Here is a 25,095-nt window from a genome sequence, read left to right as displayed (position 1 = left end):
TACTCTCTGTCCACACTACCTATGCCTCTCATAATCTTGTAAGCCTCTATCAGATCTCGCCTCAGCTTTATCCGGTTTATCAGGTTTAAACTCAGGTTTATCCGGCAGCATCCTGGTAAGAGGAATAAACAGAGTGGACAGCCAGCGCTTCTTCCCCAGGGCACCACTGCTCAGTACAAGAGGACATGGCTTTAAGTTAAGGGGAGAGAGTTCAAGGGGGATATTAGAGGAAGGTTTTTCACTCAAAGAGTGGTTGGTGCGTGGAATGCACTGCCTGTCAGTGGTGGAGGCAGACACATTAGTGAAGTTTAAGAGACAACTAGACAAGTATATGGAGGAATTTAAGGTGTGGGGGGGGTTATATGTGAGGCAGGGTTTGAGGGTCAGCACAACATTGTGGGCCGAAGGGCCTGTAATGTGCTGTACTATTCTATGTTCTATGTTCTAAAACTCTTCTGGACCCTCTAAAAGCCTCAACATCCTGCCACCCTTACTAATCAAGAGCCTATCAATTTTTGCTTTCAATACAAGCCCAGAAGGCCATAAGATATAGGAGCAGAATTAGGCCATTTGGCCCATTGAGTCTGTTCCTTTACTTCATCATAGCTGATCCAGTTTTCCTCTCAGCCCCAATCTCCTGTTTTCTCCAGCTATCCCTTCATGCCCTGACCAATCAAGCATCCATCAACTTCTGCCTTAAATATACATGAACACTTGGCCTCCACAGCTGCCTGTGGTGAAGAATTCCACAGGTTCACCACTCTCTGGCTAAAGAAATTCCTTCTACATCTCCATTCTAAAAGGACGTCCCTCTATTCTGAAGTTGTCCCCACATTCTTAGATTCTCCCACCATAAGAAACATCCTCCCTATATCCACTCTATGAAGGCTTTGCATCTTTTTTTCTCCAGTCCTGCTGAAGGATTTCGGCCCAAACAGTCGACAGCACCCTTTTCCATAGATGCTGCCTGGCCTGCTGAGTTCCTCGAGCATTTTATGTGTGTTGCTTGGATTTCCAGCATCTGCAGATTTTCTCATTTGCCTTTCGCCATTCGGTAGGTTTCAGCTAGGTCACCTCTCACTCTTCTAAATTCTAATGAATACAGGCCCAGAGCCATCAAACGTTCTTCATATGACAAGCCATTCAATCCTAGAGTCATTTTGTGACACTCCTTTGAACCTTCTCCAGTTTCACCGCATCCTTTCTGAGATAGGGGGCCCAAAACTGCTCACAATACTCTGTAAAGCCTCACCAATGATTTGTAAAGTCTCAACATTACATGCTTCCTTTTATTCCCACAGCCTCCTGTAAGGAGCTTGTACATTCTCTCCGCACCTGCGTGGGTTTCCTCCAGGTGCTCAGGATTCCTCCCACAATCCAAAGATGTACAGTTGGTACATTAATTGGTCATTGTAAATTGTCATGTGATTACGCTAGGATTAAATTGGAGGTTATTGGACGGTGTGCCTTGAAGGACTATATCTCAATAAATAAGTATTCTAGTCCCCTTGAAATGAATGGTCGCACTGCATTTGCCATCTCACCACAGACTCATTAACTTTCAGGGAATCCTGCACAAGCCCTTTTGTGCCTCCATTTTTTGGATTTTCACTCCATTTAGAAATCATTCAACCCTTTCATTTCTTCTACCAAAGTGCATGATCAAACAGTTCCTGACACTGTATTCCATCTGCCATTTTTTGCCCATTCTGCTAATCTGCCTAAGATCTTCTGTACCCTCTCTACTTCCTCAAAACTAGCTGCCCCTCTACCTATCTTTGTATCGTCTGCAAACTTTGCATTAAAGCCATCAATTCTATCATCCAAATCACTGATATATAACGTAAAAAGAATAGGTTCCAACACGGATCCCTGTTGAACACAACTAATCACTGGCAGCAAGCCAACCAGAAAAGGCTCCCTTTATTCCAGCTCTTTGCCTCCTGCCAATAAGCCACTGCTTTATCCATGCTAGAATCTTTCCTGTAATACCATGGGCTCATAGCTTGTTAAGCAGCCTCATCTGTGGCACCCTGTCAAAGGCCCTCAGTCAAAGAATTCCAACAGATTTGTCAGGCTAGATTTTCACTCTAGGAAACCTTGCTGAATACAGCCTATTTTATCATAACATATGATACATAAGATAAGAGATAGGAGCAGGAGTAGGCCAATCGGCCCCTCAACAAGATCATGGCTGATCCAATCTTAACTCTAGTTATCACCAAATCCCACAAGGCAACATTGCCAACCAACAGGGCGCAAAATTATTTTATTATTCATCCCGCCCAAACTCATGTGATCACCCGGAGAAAAAAAAACGATTTACCAATTGAGGAGAAAAAATCTGGAAAATTCCTCTCCGACCCATCCAGGCTATTGAAAACTGGCCCAGGAGATCACATAGCTGATCTAAACCTAGCCTCATGTCCACTTACCTGCTCACTCACCGTATCCCCTAATGCCATTTTTATCCAGGAAAATGTCTATCTCCGTTCTGAATTTATTGAGCGTAGTATCTTCCACAGCTCTCTGGGGCAGTAAATTCCACAGCCCCACTACCCTCTGAGTGAAGAAATTTCTCCTCATCTCAGTCCCGGAACGGCATCCCCTTATTTTAAGATTATGCCCCCTAGTCCTAGTTTCACCCATCATTGGGAACATTCTCCCCGTATCCACCCGATCAAGCCCCTTCACAATCTTATATGTTTCAATAAGATCGCCTCTCATTCTTCGGAACTCCAATGAGCAGAGTCCCAATCTACTCAACCTCTCATCATACATCAACCAACCCATCCCCGGAATTAACCTAGTGAACCGTCTCTGCACTGCCTCGAGAGACAGTATGTCCTTTTTTAAATATGGACACCAGAACTGCACGCAATACTCCAGGTGTGGTCTCACCAATCCCCGGTACAACTGCAGTAAGACCTCCCTGTTCTTATACTCCATCCCCCTAGCAATAAAAGCCAGCATTCCATTGGCCATCTTGACCACCTGCTGCACTTGCATACTAACTTTTTGTGTTTCCTGCACCAGGACCCCCAGATCCCTTTGCACAGAAGCACTTTCCAGTTTCTCTCCATTTAGATAATAACTTGCTCTATTATTTTTCCTGCCAAAGTGCAAGACCTCACACTTGTCAGTATTATATTTCATCGGCCAAATGTCTGCCCAATCCCTCAGCCTATCTATGTCCCCCTGCAGGGTTTCAATGTCCTCTGCACTCATTACACTCCCTCCCATCTTTGTGTCATCAGCAAACTTCAATACGTTGCACTTAGTCCCTTTCTCCAAATCATTAATATAGATTGTAAAGAGTTGGGGTCCCAACACCGACCCCTGCAGAACACCACTAGTCACCAACTGCCAGTCTGAGAATAAACCATTTATCCCATTTATCTGTTAGAAAGCCAATCCTCCACCCATGCCAGAATATTATCCCCAATCCCATGATTTTTACTTTAAGTAATAATCTTTGGTGTGGCACCTTGTCAAATGCCTTTTGGAAGTCCAAATACACCACATCCACTGGTTCCCCTTTATCTACCCTATATGTTATGTCCTCAAAGAACTCCAACAAATTTGTCAAACATGACTTCCCTTTTGTAAAGCCATGCTGACTTTGTCCTATTAAGCTATGTTTATCCAAATGCCCTGTTACTGTTTCCTTAATTATCGATTCCAACATTTTGCCAACCACAGATGTTAGGCTAACTGGCCTATAATTCCCAGCCTTCTGTCTATTGCCCTTTTTAAATAAAGGAGTTACATTAGCATTTTTTCAATCTGCTGGGACCATTGCCGAGTCCAGCGAGTTTTGAAAAATTATCACTAATGCATCCACAATCCCGACCGCCACTTCCCTTAAGACCCTAGGATGCAAGCCATCCGGTCCAGGGGATTTATCCACCTTCAGTCCCATTAATTTATCAAGTACCATTTCCTTGGTGATTTGAATCGTAGTTAGCTTCTCTCCCCCTAGAGCCCCCTGTTTATCCAGTGTTGGGATATTTTGAGTGTCCTCTACTGTAAAAACTGATACAAAATAATTGTTCAGCGTTTTCGCCATCTCCATGTCCCCTACCATTAATTTCCCAGTCTCATCTTCTAGGGGACCAACATTTACTTTAGCCACCCTTTTTCTTTTTATGTAACTATAAAAACTCTTACTATCTGCTTTTATATTTTTCGCCAATTTACTTTCATAATCTATCTTCCCCTTCTTAATCAATCTTTTTGTTATTTGCTGATCTTTAAAAGCTTCTCGATCTTCAATCTTCCCACTAGATTTAGCTACCTTATATAACTTTCTTTTTAGTCATATACTTTGCTTTATTTCTTTACTTATCCACGGATAACTATTTTTTCTTTTACACCCTTTTTTCTTCAGTGGAATATATTCTTCTTGATAGTTGTAAAATAACTCCTTAAATATACACCACTGATCAAGTACCGATCTACCCTTTAATCTATTTTCCCAATCCATCTTAAGCAATTCCGCTCTCATACCATCATAGTCTCCTTTATTTAGGCTCAGTACACTTGTTTGAGATCCAACCCTCTCATCCTCTAATTGAATATGGAATTCGACCATATTATGGTCACTCATTCCAAGGGGATCCTTCACTAGGACATTTTTTATTAGTCCTGTCTCATTACACAGGACCAGATCTAAGACTGCTTGCCCCCTTGTCGGCTCAGTAACGTATTGTTCAAGGAACCCATCCCGAATACACTCAATAAACTCTTCTTCAAGGCTGCCGTGTCCGACTTGATTAGTCCAGTCAATATGAAAGTTAAAATCCCCCATAATTATAGCTGTTCCCTTATTACAAGCCCCAACTATTTCCTGATTTATGCTCCGACCAACTGAGTTACAGCTGTTTGGAGGCCTATAGACTACTCCCACCACTGCTTTTTTCCCTTTACTATTTCTTATTTCTACCCAAATTGTTTTGTTATCCTGATCCTTTGAGCCAATATCATTTCGCTTTATTGCAGTGATTTCTTGCTTTATTAACATAGCCACCCCACCTCCTTTTCCTTCTTGCCTGTCTCTCCTAATTGTCGAATACCCTTGTATGTTTAATTCCCAGTCCTGGTCACCCTGCAGCCATGTTTCCGTAATTGCCACAATATCATAACCATACGTAATTATTTGTACCATCAACTCATCAATTTTATTCCTAATACTATGTGCATTCAAATAAAGGACTTTCAAATATGTTTGACACTTATTTCCTACCTTTTCCTTTTGTACAACTTTACACTTATCTCCGTACATTCTTTCCCCTCCTGACACACTCTGTCTTTTTATTCCTCCACTTTTACCTACATCCATTACCTTCTCCATTGTCTTTTTAATTATTTGCTCTCTAGAATCCTCCCCCCCCCCAGTAGTTAGTTTAAAGACCTCTCTGCAGCCCTAGTTATATGATTCACCAGGACACTAACCCCAGCCCGGTTCAGGTGAAGCCCATCCCTCCGGAACAGTTCTCTCCTGTCCCAGTACCGGTGCCAGTGTCCCAAGAAGCAAAACCCACTTCTCCCACACCAGACTTTGAGCCACGCGTTTAACTCCCTAATTTTATTTAACCTAGCCAAATTTGCTCGTGGCTCAGGTAATAATCCAGAGATTATTACCCTTGAGGTTCTGTTTTTTAATTTGACCCCTAGCTGCTCATATTCCTGTAACAGAACCTTCTTCCTTGTCCTATCTATGTCATTAGTACTGACATGTACTAAGACAACTGGATCCTCGCCCTCCCACTGCAAGTTTCTCTCCAGCCCAGAAGAGATGTCCTTAACCCTGGCACCAGGCAGGCAACATAGCCTTCGGGACTCTCGCTCTCGGTTGCAGAGAACCCTATCTATCCCCCTGACGATACTGCCCCTATTACTACAACATTTCCATTGACTCCCCCCTCTGGAATGGCTCCCCACTCCATGGTGCTATGGGCAGGTTGCTAATCCTCCCCACAGTCCCCGCTCCTGCACTCACAGGGAGTTAAAGCCTCGAATCTGTTGGACAAGAGCAAGGCCTGCATCTCCTCCAGCCCTACCTCCTGGATTCCCCTACTTTCCTCACTCATAGCCACACCATCCTGTGCTTGACTGCAATCTACATTAGTTAATCTATTAGGTGTGGCTATCTCCTGGTACACAGAGTCCAGGCAACTCTCTCCCTCCCTGATGTGTCGCAGTGTCTGAAGCAGCTCGGACTGCAGCTCATCAATATGAAGCTGGAGTTTCTCGAGCAACAAACACTTGCTGCAAATGTAGTCGCTGTGTCCCTCAATGGGGTCTACTGGTTCCCACATCTCGCAGCAGTAACACATCACCTGCTCCATGCTACATAGTTAATTTAATGTACTAGTATTAGTTATGCAAGAACCCTTTGCCCCAATACAGCTAACTATCACACTACTTAACAATACTTTTAAAGTTATAAGTGTAAAAGGAAGCAGGACTACTTACCAATACTTACCAAGCAACTAGCTGTGAGAGCTCTGCAGCTCCGGTCTTCCCCGGCTCACCCGGTTCCGCCGAAGCCCGTTGAGCCCTTACGTCTCCACTCTACTCCCGGCTCACTCCACTGCCCGCAACGATGCTGCATATCATCTGCCTCCAGGTATCCTGAGACCTCAACCTTAATTATTGACTCCAACATCTTCCCACTGTCAGATTAATGGCCTATAGTTTCCTTTCTTCTGCCTCACTCCTTCTTGAAAAGTGGACTGATATATGCATTTTTCCAGTCTTCCAGAACCATTCCAGAATCTAGTGAATCTTGAAAGATCATTACTAATGCCTCCACAATCTCTTCAGCCGCTTCTTTCAGAACTCTGGAATGTACACCATCTAGTCCAAGTGACTTAATTACCTTCTGACCTTCCAGTTTCACAAGAACCTTCTTTCTAGTTATGGTAACTTCACACACTTCATGATCCCTGACACCTGGAACTTCCACCATACTGTTAGTGTCTTCCACAGTGAAGACTGATGCAAAATACTTATTCAGTTTCTCTGCCATTTCATTGCTCCCTTTTACTATCTCTCCAGCATTATTTTCCAGCAATTCGATACCCACACTCACCTCTCTTTTACACTTTATGTATCTGAAGAAACTTTTAGTACCCTCTTTAACAATATTGGCTAGTTTACTTTTATATTCTTCCTTTACCTTCTTAATTACTTTGTTAGTTGCTTTCTTTTGGTTTTTAAACGCTTCCCAATTGATGCACCATCAATAACTCTCGGAGACTGGAAGAAAACGACAGGCTTTTATTAACAGCAAAAAGGGAGCACGACATCTCGAAGACTGAGGGAGGAGCAGTGCCCCAATCGCCTTTATACAGGGGTCTGTGGGAGCAGCCACAGGAACGGTCAGAAGAGGGGCGTGTCCAGACAGGTATACATAGTTTACCACACCAATCCTCTTCGTACTAATTTTTGCTCTATTATATGCCCTCTCTTTGGATTTTACGTTGACTTTGACTTCTTCTGTTAGCCACGGTCATCTTTCCTTTAGAACGCATTTTCCTCTTTGGGATGTATATATCCTGTGATCCGAATTGCTTCCAGAAGTTCCAGCCATTGCTTCTCTGCCATCATCCCTACCAGTATTCTTTTCCAATCAATCCTGGCCAACTTATGCCTCCGTAATTCCCTTTACTACACTTTACATCTGACATTAGCTCTCCTGCTCAAATTTCAGGATAAATACGATCATATGATCTCTTGATCCTAAGGGTTCTTTTACCTTAAATTCTCTAATCAGTTCTGGTTCATTGCACAATACCCAAACTAGAATAGCTGATCGCCTAGTGGACTCAACCATGAGCTACTCTGAAAAGCCATTTTGTAGGCCATCCTGCTGAAGGATTTCGGCCCGAAAAGTCATCTGTACTCTTTTCCATAGATGCTGCCTGGCCTGCGGAGTTCTTCCAGCATTTTGTGTGTGTTGTTTGGATTTCCAGTATCTGCAGATTTTCTCTTGTTTTTGACCAGAATTCTCCCTTTTGGAATCCTGATTTTCACAATCTACCTGCATATTGAAACTCCCCGTGACTATTGTAACATTGCCCTTTTGGCATGCATTTTCTACTTACCAATGTAATTTGTAGACCACATCCTTACTACAGTCTGGGGGTTTATATACAACTCCCATCAGGGTCTTTTTACCCTTGCAGTTCCAAGCTCTACTCACAATGTTTCAAAACTTTCTGACCCTATGTCTCTTCTTTCGGTGGATTTGATTTCATTTTTTTACCAACAGAGCAAGGCTAACCCTCTGCCTTCCTGCCTGTCCTTGTGATACCATGTGCGTCCTGAGCATTCAGCTCCCAGCTATAATCTTCTTTCAGCCACGATTGTGCGCCGCCTACAACATCATACCTGCCAATCTGCAACTGTGCTGCCGCAAGTTCATCTACCTTATTCCATATACTGCGCACATTCCAATACAACACCCTCAGCCCTGTACTCACCCTTTTTGATTTTGTCCGCCCTTTACGTTGTAACTCATCCTGTTGATTGCAAGTTTACCCAATGACTTGGCCTCCACAGCTGTCTGAGGTAATGAATTCTGCAGATTTACCACCAACTGCTTAAAGATATTCCACATACAGGCCTGCATCGTTACCCCTTGGTCTTCACCTATCCATTTCCCAAGCTCACTCTTGCAAACAGAATAAACCGACATTGGCCTCCACACCCACTTCATGACTTTTCAGGTTTACTTCCTCTGGCAAACTAGTTGGAAGTTAGAACAGTTGTAAAATACTGATTTGCCTGAGGAAGGGGAGAATGAGAAACTAAGGCAAGTTAGGATTAGAAAAGTTGACTTACTGACCATATCTTAATCAGAATCAGGCTCGATATCACTGGCATATGTTGTGAAATTTGTTGATTTTACAGCAGCATTATAATGCAATGCATAATAATAGGAAAAATACTGGTGGCAATGAAAACAAGGCATGATCTGGGTGATATCCTTATTGATGGATGCCACCTCTTAGAGCCATTGCTCCCTGAAGATGTCCTGGATACTATGAAGACTAGTGCCCGTGATGGAGGTGACAAAGTTTACAACTCTCTGCAGTTTACTTTGATCCTGTGCAGTAGACATCCCAAACCAGATGGTGATGTAGCCAGTTAGAATGCTCTCAATGGTACATGGTAGAGATTTGCGAGTGCTTTTGGTGACATACCAAATATCAATCATTAATTCGTATTTTTTAATTGGTGGGGGATGATGCCATTTGGCCCATTGACTCTATACTAGCCCCAGACCAATCTCACCATCTAAATTTCCCAGTAATTTCCCTGTAACTGATTTTCCTTCTCATGCCCTTCAGTTCTACCCTGATTCCCCTGCCATCCACCGACACTGGGGACATTTACAGGAACTAACTGACCCACCAAACAGTACACCTCTGAGATATGTGAGGAAACCAGAGTATCCAGGGATAAACCCAGGTCATAGGGCAATGCCATGGTAGCATAGCAATTAGCGCAACGCTAACATAGCTCAGAGCATCGGGGTTCGGAGTTCAATCCCAGCATCCTCTATAAGGCGTCTCTGAACGTCCTTGTCACCAGCTTCAGATATGACCCAAGTGCGGAGCGAGAGACACTGAAGCAGTTCAATAGTTCACAGAGTTTAACGTGAACAGTGTTAAAGGGAAAAGAAAACAATAAATACTAGCCCACACAGGGCCATTAACTAGAACTCTCAAATCGGAACCGAAGCCTACAGTGTGGCTGAAAAGAACAACTAAATATGAAATGAATACCGCTAGTCTTCAGAGTCAGTTTACTTGAAGGTCTAATTTCTCAGGCAAGGCTGAATGCAAACAGGCAGCGAAGTGATGCTGTGCTCTGTCCAAGTCTCGACAAGCACTACAACAACAAACATGGAGTTAAATAATATCACAATGAAATAATAATTAGCTGACACGCGCATATTCACAAGCGCAATTGCCGTATCTACTGCACTGCCGAATCCGTAGTTGTGACGGTCCTTCCCGTGGAATGCATGGGTTTTCTTTGTATCCTCCCATTAACTCTCATCTTCTAAGGACATACCGAGTAAGTTGATTGGTCATTGTAAACTGTTCCGTAATTAGGTCAGGGTTCAAAGTACATTTATTATCAAAGTATGTATACATTACACAGCCCTGAGATTAGTCTCCTTACAGGCAGCCACAAAACAAAGAAACCCCAAAAGGACCCATTAAAAAAGACTGTCAAACACCCAGTGTGCAGGGAGAAAAAAAGCTGTGCAAACAATAAAAGCAAGCAAATAACTCTCAGAAAAGTCCACAAACTGAATGAAGTACAGGAAGCCAGGCATCACTGTAGTCACAGCCTTAGTTCATCGCAGAGCCTGTTAAATGTCGCGGGACCACAGATGCGAAGCCAGGCATCACTGCAGTCAGAGCAGGCCACGGCCTCAGTTCAGCGCAGAGCTGAGCAAACGTCACAGAGCAGCGAGCAGAACTGGCCCATCCTTAGCCTCAGGTCCCGACACCTTGACCTTAACAATCTAGTCCAGCGCTTAAATCATCCAAATCTTGGGTCGTTCCTCGCTCTCGGACAGCTCTGGGACCTGGACCCCACCACCACAATTCAGCCCGTAGCCGACCGTTCCAGTTGGGTCTGGCACTTAAATCGCACAGACACCGGGGTTACCCCTCATCCTGCCTCCACTCGCTTAGCCTCGCCTCTGCACACCCTTCTATTGTTAGCAGTGTTCATTAATAATAGTGTTATTAATCAGGTGCTCAGTAGCTTTCTTTGTTTTGTATTTGGTCACTGATAAGTGGTCGCTGGGCATCACCAAAATGATATTAAACCAGGGTTACTGGGGGTCACTAAGCAGTGCCGTTCACATGGCTGGAAGGCCGAATTCCGCGCCGTATCTCTAAATAACTAAAGAGAGGGACGGATAAATAAATAGATAGATAAATGAATAAATAAATAGATAGATAAATTAATAAATAGATAGATAGCTAGATTGACAAATGAATAATAAGAAGAACTCTACACAGATTGCACCTCCAGGTCAGGATCAAACTCACACTTCTTGTGCCATTGTTCTACCTTATCCAAGTCTCAGATGGTTGTGAATTTTATTATGGGGCAACCAAGAGAATGAGAAATACTGGCATATTTGCTTGTCTTCGGATAGAGCTGTGTCCCTCGACCGAGGTTTAACATCAATGCTATGGCTGTTAAACTGCTGACTCACCCATCTGCCACAAGTGTAACCTTCCAGCGGTCAAACATTTTAATCCCCAATCCCCATTCCAATGTGTCAATCGAACGGCCCCCTCCATTCCCCACCTTCTCACCTGCCTATTACTTCCCCTGGGTCTCCTCCTTCTTCCCTTTCCCCTATTGTCCTCTCTCCTCTCCTATCAATTTCTTTCTTCTCCAGCCCTTGACCTTTCCCACCCACCTGGCTTCACCCATCACCTTCCAGCGAGTCTCTTTCTCCTCCACCCACCTTTCTAATCCTGGGGTCTTCCCCCTTCCTTCTTAGCCCTGAAGAAGGTTCTCAGCCCAAAACGTCGACTGTTTATTCATTTCCATAGATGCCACCTGACCTGCTGAGTTCCTTCACCATTTTTGTGTGCGTCACCCAGTCAATAGTCCAGTTTTCCATGGGACTTACAAAATGAAGGTAAGTCGATTCTCACACTTAAAGATATGTTCAGCTATTTTTGAAACTGAAGATCCTGCAGCCTAAGATTACGGGCTAATTCTTATTAATATTAATATTTAATAAAACAATTTTAACATGAGAGCTTCTAGAATTATTTATGTCAACAACATTAAGAAACCAGAAAGATGCCTGTCAGTACAACTAACCCCAGAAACACAGCATATCGACAAGTTCATGGATCTGTTTATGGGTAAACTGGAATGTTTATAAGTGCCAGTCACATTTCCTTCATTCACATTGTTAAAAAGACACATCCTGTTAGGAAGCTTTAAAGCGAACGTGTTAGTAGAGCAAAAGAATAACAGGAAAATTCTGTTAGCCTTTACTGCAGGCAGGGCTTTTACAGTATGAGTGAGAAGGTCAGTCTATAACTCTACAGGGCTTGGAGTTCAGTGCACAGTTACAGTCTCCTAATCCAGGGAAAGATACACTTGCTTTACAGTGGGAAGTAACAAGGATTTGTAAAATTTGGGGGGATAAAAGAGCTGAAATTGATTACAGTAGGTCATTTTCTCTGGAGCACAAAAGTGAATCCTATGAAATGCTTAAGGGTAGATGTTGAAGGATATTTACAATTGGAGATCAAAGATTTGAAACCAAGCACTCACCACTTACATACGAGTAATTGAATCGGGAGGCCGCTCAGACCAGAGACTGTGACATCTCTGTATTACCGTGGCTGGACTAACTGCAACTCAGCTCTAAATTAGAGTCCACCTACAGCCACCTTTACTTATCAAGAACCTCACTACTTCTGCCTTAAAAATGTCTGAAGAACCTGATTCAGCCCCCCTCCAATGAAGGGCATTCCAAAGGTCCATGACAGAAAAAAAATCATGCTTCTGCTTTAAATGATCAAGGACTTATAGTCTAACAGTGATCTCTAATTCTAGAGTCCACCACAAGAACAAACATCCTCTCCACCCTGTTAAGAACCCTCAGATCTTATATGTTTCAACCAACTTCTCTCCAACCCTTCCAAACTCCCAAAAGATACGAGCCTTGCTTGTTTATTCTTTCCTCATAAAACAACCTAACCATTCTAGAGATTAGTCAAATAACAAGTCTCTAAACAGCTTTTGATACATTTACTGGATATCCTTACTTAAGTGATACAATATTGTACAGGCAAACTCCACTTCACAGTGGGGTTTCACTCCTGGAAAGTCATCTATAGTATAGTTTTCAGTACAGAGATACCCCACTTCCCACTGACTCCCATGTTATGATTGGAAACCCATTCCTACAGGATGATGATGAGTACCACAGCTGCTGGTTCACAGTGGGGAACCATTTAAGGGATTGCCTTGGCAGTTTCCAAAGAAAAACTCTTTAAGTGTAGGAGGGCTAGTTGTTTTACCCTGAGTGGGCCACTTCGGGCTGCACCCACTAAATTCATTTTGCCCACCCACAGGGTCACCTGGATGTCTCCCTGCTTGTGTACATATCAAATATCAGCAAAATGATGTAAACTCACAATAAGTAAAGGAAACACAATAGAATCAATGAAAGATCGTACCCAACAGGACAAACAACAACCAATATGCAAAACAAAGCAACAAACTGTGCAAGAACAAAAACAAAGAGAAGAAAAAAACAATAATAATAATATTTTCTTAAGATATAAACATGAACTTTGGATTAGATAAGTGCAGAACATTAAATGTAAAGAAAGGTGCAATAGAGGTAGTAGAATATAAAGCATAGCAGCTGGGTACAAAACAACCAATGGATGAATATGCAACATATAAGTATTTGGAATATCAACAAGAAAAGAAAATACATCATACTGTGATAAAGGGAAAACTTTCATCAGAATTTTCTTCAGGACTTTAAAAAATCTGTCAAACAGAACTCAATAGTAAAAATTTAAGAAAGGCAATAAACACTTCTGATATACCCATATTAACTTATTCTTTTGGCACATATCAAGGTCTGAAACCGACCTGGAAAAAATTACAAAGAAAATAAGAACTAAAATGACAAATTTTAGAAAACATTATGTATTCTCAAATGCGCTTAGATTAACACGACCCGGGACAGACGGAGGAAGGGGAATAACAGACATTAAAAAATTCACAATAGTCACATAAAACTTCTAAGGATATATTTTCATTGACAAAAACAGGATACAGCACTCCAAGCAAGCATACAAAATTCTGATAAGAAGTACACACCGCTAAAGTTAAATGAAAGCACAACCCAGAAAAATGAAGATTATGCTTTTCTCAATTGCTAAGAACTTTTGGACTACTCTCTTGGTGTTTAGCAACGTGGCTTTCACATCAATATTGCTGTGTAGTTTGATGCTATTGTGTAGTGACTTTGGGATGATACCAGTTGCGGATATTACTACTGGGACAATGTATACCCTGTTCATGTTCCAAAGTCTTTCGATTTCCTCTTTTCATTCAGTGTATTTCTGGTGTTCTTCACATTGATTTCTGTGTGTTATGTGTGTTTGGAATGACCATACTATAGAAGCAATCACCAAAGAAAAAGTCAACCAACTGAAGACCATGACCCTCCATGGAAGACGTTCTCATGATCTGAGCAGACTAGATGTCAACAAGGAAGCATCAAACGCCTAACTCGGAGGTGGAACTCTGAGTTAGAAACACCTAACTCTTCCCAGAAACAGAAGCGTTCCTTATGGCAATACAGGGCCCGGTGGTTAACACAGAAATATTATCACAAATACATAATAAAAGACCAACGAATTCAAGACGATAAATGTAGAAAATGCCAAGAAACACCAGAAACAATCCAACACATTCAGGATCCAGCAGCAGATTAAACAATCTGATCACTTACACAAGCACAATCAAGTGGTAAACATTATTCACCAAAATCTTGCTTTAAAATAAAATCTCATAAAAGACACCATGCCTTACTGTAAATATAAGCCTAATCCTGTTTTAGAGTCAGAGTCCCACAAATTATATTATTACTGATCTGTTATTACATAATAACCATCCAGATATAGTAATACAGGATAAGAAAGCAAAAACAACTTAATAGATACAGTCATTCCAAACACACACAACACACAGAAATCAGTAAGTGAAAAACATTAGAAATATTCTGAACCAAAAGAGGAAATTGAAAGACTTTGGAACATGGACAGGGTATACATTGTCCCAATAGTAATATCTGCAACTGGTATCATCCTCAAGTCATGACACAATAGTATTAAACAATGAGGGCTATACACCAATATTTATGTGAATCTGCATACAGCCACAATATTAAGCACCACTAGAATAGTCTGAAAGTTCCTAAACACATGATTATGCTTGGCCACACCACTACCTCAGGTTTTACCAGACTGAGCTGAGAAAGAAATAAAAGTACAAGAAGAAATAATAATAATAAATAAATAAGCAATTCACACTGAGAACATAACAGCCCTTGATATTGAGTCTAGTTCAGTCGAGTCTGATGGTGAAGGGGTAATAACTGCTCCTGAAACTGGTGGTGTGAATCCTGAGGCTCCTGTATCTCCTTGCTGAAGGTAGCAGTGAGAAGAGAGCATGGCCTGGATAGTGGGGACCCTGATGATGGATGCTGCTTTCCTGTGACAGTGCTCCTTGTAGATGTGTTCAATGCAGGTGAGGGCTTTATCTGTGATGGACTGGGCTGAACCCACTACTTTTTCTTTTCTTTTTAAATCTTTTTATTAGTTTTAAACAAACATAAATGAAACATGAATACAAAATGTTTGAGAGTACATAATTAATAGTTTAAATAGACATTCAGATACGTAATAATAAAAATATATAACCTCTCAAATTCAGAACATTAATGAACAAAGAAGTAAAAAGAGAAAAAAAAAGAAAAAAACCCAAAAAAAAGAAAGAAAAAAGAAAAGCAAAAAAAAACACTAACCAACATGGGCCACTGAATAATATTAAGTACATATACTGTAGTGCCAATAACTCTGAACCTCCATCCAATTAATTAAGGATAATATAAGTAAGGTTTAGGAAAAGATAATTCAACTCATGTGAAAATGTTGAATAAAAGGTCTCCAAGTTTCTTCAAATTTAACTGAAGGAGAATCCACTACTTTTTGTAGGCTTTTCTCTACAAGGGCATTGACATTCCCATACCAGGGTGTGCTCCAACCAGTCAATATACTCTCTACCACACATCTATATAAGTCTGTCAAAATCTTAGACCACATGCTGAATCTTCACAAACTTCTAAAGAAATTAGAGGCTTTCTTCATAATAGCACTTATGTGATGGACCCAGGGCAGATCTTCTGAAGTGATAACACCGAGGAATTTAAATTTGCTGATCTTCTCCACCCTATCATATGGACCATACCGGATACGATAGGGTTTTTTAAGAGACTCGTGGTTTGAGACCCTGCAGCAGATAGTGAGGTCAGCTGAGAAGATCATCAGGGTCTCTCTTCCTGCCATCACGGACATTTACACTACACGCTGCATCCGCAAAGGAAACAGCATTATGAAGGACCCCATGGACCCCTCATACAATCTCCTCCCTCCTGCCGTCTGGGAAAAGGCTCTGAAGCATTCGGGCTCTCACAACCAGACTATGTAACAGTTTCTTCCCCCAAGCTATCAGACTCCTCAATACCCAAAGCCTGTTCTGACACCTTGTCCTACAGTCCTGTTTATTATTTATTGTAACGCCTGCACTGTTTTTGTGCACTTTATGCACTCAGTGTAGGTCTCTAGGTTGCTGTAGGTTTTCTGTTTCTACCTCTGATCCCCTGTGGAGGACTGGCTCAGGGACCTCAGGTTTCCTCCTTCTGAAGTCAATAATCATCTCCTTTGGTCTTGCTAACACTGAGTGAGAGGTAGTTGTTGTGGTTCCGCTCAGCCTTCAGTCTCCCTCTCATATGCTGATCCATCACCATCCTTGATTCAGCCAATGACAGTGGTGTTGTCAGCAAGCTTAAATACGGCATTGGAGCTGTGCGTAGCCTCACAGTCATAAGTATAAAGCAAGTACAGCAGGGGGCTAAGCACACAGCTTTACATACCATGTACAACTTTGGTCTCCCTGTTACAGGAAAGAGTACAGAGAAGAATTCCCAGGATGCTGGCAGGACTCGGGGGCCTGAGTTACAGGGTAAGGTTGGGCAAACTTAGACTTTGTTACTTGGAACATAGGAGACTGAGATGTTAAAACATCCTTCAGAGGATTTAAAAATGTAAGGGTATAGATAGCGTGAATGCATAGTCAATGTCCCAAGAGAATGAAAATTAAATATTAAGAGGGCATAGGGTAAAGGTGAGAGGTGAAAGATTTAAAAGACACCTGAGGGGGCAACTTCTTCACATAAATGGAATGAGCTGACAGAGTAAATGGCTGAGGCAGGTACAATAAAGACATTTTGTTAAGTAAGTGGATAAGAAGGATTTAGAGAGCAAACATGAGCAAGTGGGACTAGCTTGATGGTAAGTATGGTCTGTCTGGAAGAGCTGGACCAACAGGTCTCTTTCTATGCTGCACCACTGACAAGAGAGCAAGAAGTGAACATGGTGGGGAAGTTCAGCCACCATCGTATTGAAAGGCAGAAGAGTCTGGAAGTGCCTTACAACTTGCTCTTGATCCTGCGCCTTATCTTCTTTTGAAAGCACTCCATGCTAATCAGCCGCATATGTTCTATCGCATAATAATGAGGGGATGTAAACAAAAAGCAGAAAATCAAAGAAAGACAGAAACACTGGAAACACAGGATCCATGTATCAGCATCTGTGGGCAGTCTAATTAGCTGCACAGATAAGTAACTTCCAGAAACTCCTTTCTAAGTTTTCAAAGTGTGCTTAGAGCTTCTTTACTATGGTCAGAGCTGGGAATGTATATAGTTTGTGCAAAACAACTCACCATAAATGTTTTGGGTTACTAATTCCATGGCACTTAATTCTCAAACTAATTTGTGAACTTGATTATCTTTCTGTAGCCAATGTTGAATAACCATGATGTCAATTTTTATATGAAGTAACTTAAAACTGGAAATAGAAATTCCTTTCCTCATTTACATGCATTTTACAGTCCGAACAAACTTCTGTCACATAGGAATCAGACATCATCTTCATCAAATGAGAATCATCCACTTCCTCAAGCATATCTGACAAAGATACAGTTTTAATTTGCCACCAAACTCAGCCACGGAATAAATAACAGAAGTATAAATACTGTTTGGCACTTATAAATAAGCTGAAAACATAGATTAAGAAATGGAGACTTTAACATCTAATCTCCTCCAGACCAAAAAGAAGAGGAGAGGAGATAACAAATAAAATTAAATTAATTAAATTAATATAGAAATGCTGTTAGGTAGAACTGTTCATATAACGGACAATACAGGTGAATCTTTCCAAAATTCTATTTCTGATAGAGGATCTTAGTTTAATGCAGTTTTTTTTCTTTTTAGGCTACGTTTACATTGCCTAATTTTCCATCTTCTCCTGTATATTTATCTGTGAATTTATGTATTTTTCACACCCCTTATGGATGGTGTGTATTTGTAGTTTCCACTCAATCTTGGGTCCTCTACCAGAGGCCTGGGAGCTTGAGGGTTCAGCGCAGTTTCCTTGCTGTTCCTAGTAGTGCGTTCTTCTGGACCGAGATCTCAAATGTTGTTCCTAAGATTTATTGGAGGCACTCTCCCAGTCCAGGTGTCACAGCTCCAAATGCTCCTATGACCAACGGGATTTCACAGGCTTTATCCTTCCACATCCTTTCTAGCAGGTCTTTCAAGCCCTGGTATTTCTCCAGCTTGTCATATTCTTTCAATCAGGATTGCCACATCTATGACTATTGCTTTCTTCTGTTCCTTGTCCAGTATTACAATGTCTGGATGATTGGGCAGTAGCTGCTTATCAGTTTGTATCTGGAAGTCTCAAATATATAGGGGGGGGGAGGAGAGGGGGGGGGAGAGAGAGAGAGAGAGAGAGAGAGAGAGAGAGAGAGAGAGAGAGAGACTGACTGACTCTTGGCTCTATAACAAGAAGTCAGCTCCTACTCCTCAAGTTGCAAGCAGAACAAGTGTCATACTTGTCCCTACACCTCCTCCCTCATTGCCATTCAGGACCCCAAAAAACCCTTCCAGGTGAGGCGACACTTCACCTATGAGTTTATTGAGGTCATCTACTGCATCCGGTGCACATGGTGTGGCCTCTTGTATCACATGGTGTGGCCTCTTGTATATCGGTGAGACCGGATGTAGATTGGGAGACCGCTTCGCCGAGCACCTACACTCTGTCTGTCAGAAAAGCGGGATTGCCCAGTGGCCACCCATTTTAATTTCACTTCCCAATCCATGCCCTCCTCTACTGCCACAATGAGACCACACTCAGGTTGGAGGAGGAACACCTTATATTCTGTCTGGGTAGCCTCCAACCTGATAGCATGAACACTGGTTTCTTGAACTTCCAGTAACTGTCCTCCTTCTCCTTCACTATTCCCCATTCTCACACCTTTATCTCCTCACCTACCTATCACCTCCCTCTGGTGCTCCTCCCCTTCCCTTTCTTCCTTGGCTTTCTGTCCTCTTCTATCAGATTCCCCTTCTCCAGCCCCATATCTCTTTCTCGAATTGACTTCCCAGCTCTTCACTTCACCCTCCCCCTCTGCTGGTTTCACCTATCACCTACCACCTTGTTCTTCTTTCTCTCCTCACCCTACCTTCTTACTCTGACTTCTAATCCCTTTTTCTCAGTCCTGATGATGGGCCTTGGCATGAAATGTCAACTGTTTACTCCTTTCCATAGAAGCTGCCTGGCCTGCTGAGTTCCTCCAACATTTTGTGTGTGTTGTTTGGATTTCCAGCATCTGCAGACTTCCTCTTGTTTGTGTTCCCACACCTCATGTCTTCTGGTTGTTACTCAGTGTCCTCACTTCTCTGACCTGAGAGCTGGAAGAGCACAGTTTCAATTCTATAAAGCCAGATACTCCAAACAGCTGCACAGTATATAATACTGTACTACATTCTTTATCAAGTTGGCATATCCTCTGTTTCTTCCTGTTGTGCATAAGGAGTACTACTTGGGTTGTTGCAAGATGGATCAGTGTCTTATACCAGGGTAACCTTTCATACACACCCCAGGGTTAAAGGGGTAGGTACAGTTTGAGTATGTCACCTTCACTTCATAGTGATGGCCGAATTCTCTATATGTTGCTTCACAACTGTCTGAGCTACTACCCAGTCATCTGGAACGTCACTGAATTGATAGGTGGTGTTGTTTCACAGACTGCTTGAAAAGAGTCAAGAGAGAACCAATTAATTCTACTGATAATACGCCATTAGTACGGGCTAATTCGGACATACACATAAAAGATACACCCCTGACCTCTGTTCTGCTTGGATTAACCAGGAACCTTTATTGTTGACTGTCAGTGCTGCAGCAGCACATTAGGAGAGTATCGTGGTCCCGTGAAGCTGAAAGTCTTAGAGCTCACCTTCCGAGCGTGTACAAAGATTATCATCATCCTCAAGTTCAGTTGTCTTCAAATTTGGAGCAATTTTGCCTTTGGCTGAACAGTTCCTCATTAGTTCTAAGGAACAGCTCTACTCCTGCTGGAAGCCTTTTAAAGGTGACACAGAGCACTGCAGCACAATGGATTGAGTAAAATACGGCGTCAATAACACAGCCATTGGTCTTCACTAAGAATGGTTCTGTGATAGGCCTGTTAAATAACATAATGGTTTGCTTGCCATTGAGGGACAAGATGGAGACAAATTTCTGTGGGCAGCCTATTTTGAGGGTGTTCCATCTTGGCCTCAATACCTCCTTGTGCAATTAGATCCCCGATTTCCTCACTTGCAGACCCCAGTCAGGGCGGATTGGCAACAACACCTCCTTCGTAATCATCATCAGCACTGTATCCTGCTCTGCTCACTTTACATTTATGACTACATGCTAAGCACAGCTCCAATGCCATCACAAACAAGAGAAAATCTGCAGATACTAGAAATCCAAGCAACACACACACATAAAATGCATGAGGAACTCAGCAGGCTAGGCAGCACCTATGGAAAAAAAAACACAGTCAATGTTTTGGGCTGAAACCCTTCAGCAGGACTGTAGAAAAAAGAGCTCACCTCACCTTTTAAATCTACATCTCAACTTTGTTTCTCCAGTCCTACTGAAGAGTTTGTGGAGATCTGGCTTGTCATCTAAAATTCTGACACACGTCTATAGATGTGTAGTGGGGAGTATATTGACTGGCTGCATCACATTGGAAACACCAATGTTGTATATGGTGACACGCATGTACTATGATTATAAAATTTACTTTGAACTTTGATGAAGGCATTCTTTGATGTCACCTGCTGCTGGAAGTCCACATTAATGCTCCACTACTGGCAATGGTAACACTGGGCATTTATTTATTTAGTGATATGGTGAGGAACAGGCCTTTTTGGCCCAAAGAGCCACACTGCCCAGCAACCTACCTGCTTAACATTAGCTTAATGAAAAGGCAGTTTACAATGATTAATGAATCTATTAACCGGTACATCATTGGACTGTGGGAGGAAGCCCACACGGTGACGTGGAGTACAAACTCCTTACAGACAACGCCAGAATTGAACTCTGATGGCCCAAGCTGTAATTGTGTCGTGCTAGCCACTGTGCTACCGTGGCTCACATGTATTATGTCACCCTGTATCAGCCTACACTGGTATATGCGGAATAAGCACTGGAGAAGCGCTGTGTGCGCTACATGCTAATTATACAGAGACTATGATGTTGCTTCTCGCTACTGCTTAGTAAAGGAATAAAGCTATTCATGTCTTGTAACACTGCTGGTGAATTGACAACATGGGTGTTCCAGATTGTGTAATAACGCTGATAACACTATACTCCTTTTCCTACTGATAAAGCTTGAAACTGTTGTTTGCATTTCACCTCACCAGCAGCATTTTCACATGACTAGTGAATTTCAAGAGGAAAGTTCTTCAGCTTGAGTGGGTAGTGTAGGATCTAATTTCCTATTTGCACTCTAAGCCTCACAGCAGAAGAGTTCCACTCTCGGTGTAGCTGCCTCCAAGAACCTGGGGAACCACATGTGCTGGTGTCAATGTCACTAAGCACAGAAACAGCACAAAGTTTAAAATTACAGCCAGACTGAATGGACTTAGTCCTCTTCTTAAGTACACTGAGTATTTGCAAAATGACTCAATCCAAATAACAGGTAAAACTCCTCGCTGGTGTCAACGACTGAAGTGTCATGGGAGATCAGAACAACACGACAGCAGTGTACGCTACCATCGAAATAAGTGGCACCGCAGACGGTGGCATCGAAAACAGCCTGTGGCATGTCGAACTGCTGGGATGAACAGTGATTTTTTACAGTCTTAGATCATGGTCTCTTCGGGGGCCGTTCTATTGCTTGCATGGTGGGCGGTGAGGGGTCAGTGCTTTTGCTGAGGTAGGTGGGGGAGAGGGGGGCAGTTGATGCTTTGCCGCTGTTTGCGTGTGAGGTGGGTGGCTTTGGGGTTCTAACATTTTACTATTATTCATTCTTTGGGGTTTTTCTTCCGTTTCGTACATGTCTGTGGAGAGCAAGAATTTCAGGTTGTATACAGTATACATTCCCTGATATTAAATGAACTTTTAAACCATTGAATTCCAGGTAATCTTCCAACAATATAAGTATAATGTGACATTCAGTTACCATTCATGACTTCATTATTGCACAATAATATTAATCCAAACACCAAACCACCTGCAGAGTTCTGTCTCTGAAACGTTGAATTTTACAAACAAAATCTGCAGATGCTGGAAATCAAAGAGCAACACATACAAAATGCTGAAGGAGCTCAGCAGGCCAGGCAGCATCAAACAGTACAGTCAACGCTTCAAGCCAAGACCCTTCTTCAGGACCTGATGAATGTCCTTGGACCAAAATGTTGAATGATTCATCTTTTCCATTGACACTGCCTGGCCTGCTGAGTTCCTCCAGCATTTTGCGTGTGTTGCCATGAATGTTACATAACCCACCACCAATTTTAACTCTTCTACTGAGAATACTGGTGCTTTGAAGTCCCTTTTCAAATCATTCTTTTCCCATTGAGATTTCTGTACATCATAGAAGGTGGCATTCAACCCATCTACTCTATGCCAGCTCACAGTGCAATCCAGATCTCCCACTATTTTTCACAATAACCTAGTCTCTCCTGCATTCCCATCAATTCTCTCCAGCTTCTACCAGTTTTAACTACAAAGGGGGAGATTTAGGGTGGCCAAATAATTCACCAACCTGAAGGTCTTTTGGGAACTTCAACACCCACTCAATCACTGGAGGCCCCTAGGCAGCACATAAGGTCAGGACCAACCCCAGGTCACTGGAGTTGTGAGGGATCAGTTCCACCAGCTGCACCAGTGGATGAGTGTGAAAGCAGATAGTGAGGTCAGCTGAGAATATCGTCGGGGTCTCTCTTCCCACCACCATGGACATTTACACTACACACTGCATCCGCAAAGTAAACAGCATTATGAAGGACCCCACACACCCCTCATATAAACTCTTCGCCCTCCTGCCGTCTGGGAAAAGACTCCGAAACATTCGGGCTCTCACGACCAGACTATGTAACAGTTTCTTCCCCCAAGCTATCAGACTCCTCAATACCCAGAGCCTGGACTGACACCTTATTGCCCTATTGTCCTGTTTATTATTTATTGTAATGCTTGCATTGTTTTGTGCACTTTATGCAGTCCTGGGTAGGTTTGTAGTCTAGTGTAGTTGTTGTATTTTTTTTCTCTGTGTTGCTTTTTATGTAGTTCAGTCTAGTTTTTGTACTGTGTCATGTAACACCATGGTCCTGAAAAACATTGTCTCGTTTTTACTATGTACTGTACCGGCAGTTATGGTCAAAATGACAATAAAAGTGACTTGACTTGACTTGAAAGGTTGCGCATGTGAACAAGAAAACATCCCACTGATAGATTTCAGAAGTGTTAGCAGGAATAATATCTGTTTAAGTTTAGAGACACATTAAGGAAACAGGCCCTTTCAGCCCAAGGATTCCCAAGCTGCCCAGCTATGCACATGTGACCAAATAACTCGTATTCCTCCCACATCTTTGGAATGTGTGCAGAAACGGGAGCATCCAAAGGAAACGCATGTGGTAACGGGGAGAACGTATAAGCTCCTTACAGACAGTGGCAGAATTGAACCCACGCCAATGGCACTAGGAAGTGTTGTGCTAACTGTAATAGTATCGTGCTGCCCTATCTAAAAGGAAGTATGATTTCCTACTATAGAATTCGCTAACAGGAATCCTAAAATACTTTCAAATGCCCATCAACATAAAAAACGTTCAAAAGTTGGAAGTAAGTTTTATTATCAGAATACATATATTTCACCACATACAACCCCGAGATTCATTTTCCTGTGAGCATACTCAGCAAATCTATAGAATAGTAACTCTAACAGTGAAAGATCAACCGGAGTACAGAAGACAACAAAACAGTGCAAATGCAAATACAAATAAACAGCAATAAATGACAAGAACATGAAATAACAAGATAAAGAGTCTTTAAAGTGAGATTATTGATTGTGGGAACGTCTCAATAGATGAGTGTATTTATCCTCTTTTGTTCACGAGCCTGGTGGTTGAGCAGTAGTAACTGTTATTGAACCTGGTGGTGTGGCTCCTGAGGCTCTTGTACCTGCTACCTGATGGCAGCAGCAAGAAAAAAGCATGGCCTGGGTGGTGAAGATCTCTGATGGTGAATGCAGCTTTCCTATGACAGTTTCATGTAGATGTTCTCAATGGTTGGGGGGGATTTACTTGTGATGTACTGAGCTGAATCCACTATCTTTTGTAGGATTTTCTGTATTAATATACAATAGTGGTGCAATCTACTGCAGATTTTATCACAATTAGTATTTCCCATGGTCACTTGAAGAGTACAGATTCTCTACACAGATGACAAATGCATGGTTTCAGAAACTCTCCAGACCACCACCTGCTGCTTGGAGTCTGCAACTACAACAGTATCAGCAACTTAAATATGCAATTTATATTCTCAATGATTTCAAGGGCAGATTTTGACATTAATTATTCACTTAAATAAGCATTAAAGGCATAATCTGAAATTAGAGAGGAAGATACACAGAGCATGGACAAGGTTTTATTTCCATGTAGATGATGCAGTCAAATAAAGGAAAAGATTACATTTCTCCCTAAAGCTGGATACAGCCTGGATAGCAAACAGGAACAGACTACTCAAGCACTAAGTTGTTATATATTTTTTTTTTACGTCCATGTGCATGTCATTGCTAGAGGAGCTGCTAAAGAGATTTCAGAACTTCAGGCCTTCATTATTTCCACTTCTCAATTTGAGGTCACAGAAAACAACCAAAGTAACCCTC

At 42.1% G+C, this 25,095-nt stretch overlaps 2 protein-coding genes across 11 annotated transcripts in view; one reads left to right on the top strand and one right to left on the bottom strand.

The window, feature by feature from the left end:
* LOC132398621 (suppressor of tumorigenicity 7 protein homolog) overlaps positions 1 to 25,095 on the bottom strand; it is a 194,882-nt gene that overhangs the window by 147,455 nt on the left and 22,332 nt on the right. The gene's annotated exons all lie outside the window — the stretch shown is intronic.
* LOC132398620 (general transcription factor II-I repeat domain-containing protein 2-like) overlaps positions 21,617 to 25,095 on the top strand; it is a 69,725-nt gene continuing 66,246 nt past the window's right edge. The window contains exon 1 of the mRNA XM_059978287.1: positions 21,617 to 21,868. The gene's annotated coding sequence lies outside the window, so the exon portion shown is untranslated. The remainder of the gene's footprint in view (positions 21,869 to 25,095) is intronic.

The sequence above is a fragment of the Hypanus sabinus genome, chromosome 8 (genome assembly GCF_030144855.1).
Source record: "Hypanus sabinus isolate sHypSab1 chromosome 8, sHypSab1.hap1, whole genome shotgun sequence".
NCBI classification, from domain to species: domain Eukaryota; kingdom Metazoa; phylum Chordata; class Chondrichthyes; order Myliobatiformes; family Dasyatidae; genus Hypanus; species Hypanus sabinus.
This window is presented reverse-complemented; position numbering and strand designations above follow the sequence as displayed.